Genomic DNA, 3,119 nt, shown 5'->3' with positions numbered 1-3,119 from the left:
CAAGTAAGGGTCTGACTTTGCCACAGCTTGTGTTGTTCCATGCATAATAATATGAAACACAACAGCAGTTTGGAGTTATTAATTATATATTGGTTTTATTTGTCATTAGTTTTATTCTTCTGAATTTATTTGAAGAGCCCCAAACAAATGTGCTAGGCTTGGGGCAATATTCCATTTGACAGACCTTGGGTAATATTCACATTCATTCATTTTTAATCAATAAAAACGTCACAACAAACGCACAAAATGCCTCCCCAGGTAGAGTGACAGTAATACAGAGAAAAAGACAGTGCGAGACAGTGTGTAGCCAAATAATATCAAGCACCACAGTGCACACCAAGAACGTCTGGGTAAATCCAAGCGCACAAATACGTTGTTTTTGTCTGCAGAGAAAGATACCAAACACATTTCCGATCCAATGTGTGCAAAACAAGTCAAGGCTCAAAAATGGGTTAACACTGAATAATAATAACAGTGTGGTAAAAGCTCAGATTTACACACATACACACGCATGCATGTGCGCAAAAACACACACACACACACACACACACACACACACACACACACACACACACACACACACACACTCACACACACACACACACTCACACACACACACACACACACACACACACACACACACATACAATTATTGTTATAATATTCCCTGTAACTCAGAAAATGATTTAAGGTACGTTTGGGATAAAACCTTGGAAAGCACCAGTTGTAACAGCAGCATTTTCACAATGAGCTCCACCTCAATGGAACAGCAGAAGCTATATGCTTTATATTTGTCACCTGACACCTCAGTGCAACATTTGCACCAGTACAAAGTATGTTAACTGCTGTTTAAATAACAATTTTAAAATGCAAGGGAAAAAAAACAAACATCACTTATCCAGATCTGACTTTTGAAAGTGAATTGCAGTGTTAAGGACTCCTGTCAGTAAATATTGTCTGTGTTATTTATTTGATTGAGATGGTGGCCTTTAAGACTTGCATGGATTATGAATTGTGAAAAGAAAATGGAAAATAACACAACCATCATAAACATTGTGGTCTGATGTGTTTCATGCAGTGGTGGCTAGATAATAATAAGGATTCTACCAACCAATTCCTCTCAACTGAGGAATATTTAAGATTGACTGGTTGTGCTCCTATTACATTATATATCTCAAGATATTCTTTGAATAGCATTCATAACTCAACAACTTTTCAACGGTTGTTTATTTTATTTTTAATGCTTTAATGCTTTCTATTTGATAAGAGTTTCGGTCTTTCTCTATCTGTTGGAAGCGGTGATACAAAAACTCAGAATATTATTATTCTTCCACTTTACACAAGTCACATTTTAATGTACCTCATGTCTCCAGCTATTTTATTTTTTAGTTCTTTCTTTTCTTTTTATGTCCTTTCTCTTTTTTAAATTCATCCTTGATTTTCCTTCATGGTTGGTGATGGCAGGGGATTTGCTGGTATGGGAAGGAATAAGGACATGGTAGATATACCCATCAAGGTCTGAAAAAAAGTTTTTAAGGAACATCTTTGTTTTAAGAGTTAGGCTGCTCACCTTTAAAAAAACACCATTATGGCTATGTTGCATTTAATGTCCAACTGAAAGTGCTAGCCAAACTGCAAGTAGGCCTACTAAGTAGGCAATGTGCAGTGGCCTTTAGCCTGATGTGGGTGACAGGAAGGATTCGTCTAGCACGGCATTAATAATTCACACTAACTAAACCCTGTTGAAAGATGATGCAAGATTTTCCCTGCAAAGTGGCCAAGTCTGAATGTATTAGCAGCTACTCTCCAAAAGAAGCAACACAAAAACAAGTGAAGAAAAGAGTTGGCATTAAAATTAGGTGAATAAGGATTTAGTTATCAATACATCATAACTGACGGGTTTATCTGGGATGTAATATTCAGTGGTTGGAGCTTTAAAAAAAAAAAAAGGCAATTATTTTGAAGTATATACATTTAAGTGATCCTTGATCAAGTGATCAGAAATAGGGACACTTTTCAGAAGAGCCTTGGTTCTCTCTCTCTCAAGATAGACTCCATAGCACTATTAAACCATTCCACCAGAATACACATGACCCTTACTGCCAGGCTAGATAAAATAGATATGAATGGCAATCACACCCTAATTATATTGACATTTCGCTACCACGTCTTGAAGTTATTTTGGCAAAGTGGTCAAGGCTTCATGGAGAGAAACTCACTGAGATGTAACCAGACAGATATTTATATTTGAAGTGGTATACTAATAAATATGCTGCAACTTCTCAAGCAGTGCTAATTGCTGCCAACTTACGCTTTATTTAATACAAATAAAAAAAATAAAAAAGATAACGAAAAACATTTATACACAGACTTCTTGTTAGTGCATTTGGTAGAATAAAACCATTCATTTCATATTCTTCAAATTAATGTTTACATGACTGTGGCATTGTTCTTTGTATATATTAGTTTAATATTGTACATTTAATATTATGATTGTGATCATTTTGAAATTGCTGTTATTGCGGTGATGTGCATATCATTTTTTATGTGGGCTGACCCTGGCAGCAAACTAAACAGTCCCTGTTAGGTGACAATTCAGATGTTGAACTTGATCATGATAGGCCTCTGATCATAACCAACCAATGAGGTTCCTTTGATGAAACACCTTGAATAAACAAGGGGTCAGGCCAGTGATATACTGCCCACATGGTTTATGCAGTATATGATTGCCTTTATTCATTCTATGTCTTTCATTGTCGTCACATCCATAGCAATTAAACAGCAACTTTAGGAGTTGGGAAGGAATAGGAAAGAAAATCAAAGAAAAACAAAAAATCTTTGTTTGATTTTCTGTCATCCAGATAAAGAAAATGTCTTTGTCACAGAAAAGCCCAGAGCTTTCTTCCACTCTGGAGGCTGTCCTGCCCCGTCCATTAAAACATGAAGGGTCATCAATAAGACCTCCTCATCAGTGGGTCACGCGAAGGGTGAATAAAGATATGAACAAGAAAGAGCTTCTGGAGACAGGGCAGATAGTGATAAGGAAAAAATAAATTGTGTGTGTGTGTGTGTATGTGTGTGTGTGTGTGTGTGGGTGGGGCTGCAAACATGTGCGTGCG

This window comes from Pollachius pollachius (assembly GCF_949987615.1).
Source record: "Pollachius pollachius genome assembly, chromosome: 9".
In the NCBI taxonomy this organism is placed as follows: Eukaryota; Metazoa; Chordata; class Actinopteri; order Gadiformes; family Gadidae; genus Pollachius; species Pollachius pollachius.
Note: the sequence above shows the minus strand (reverse complement) of the source record.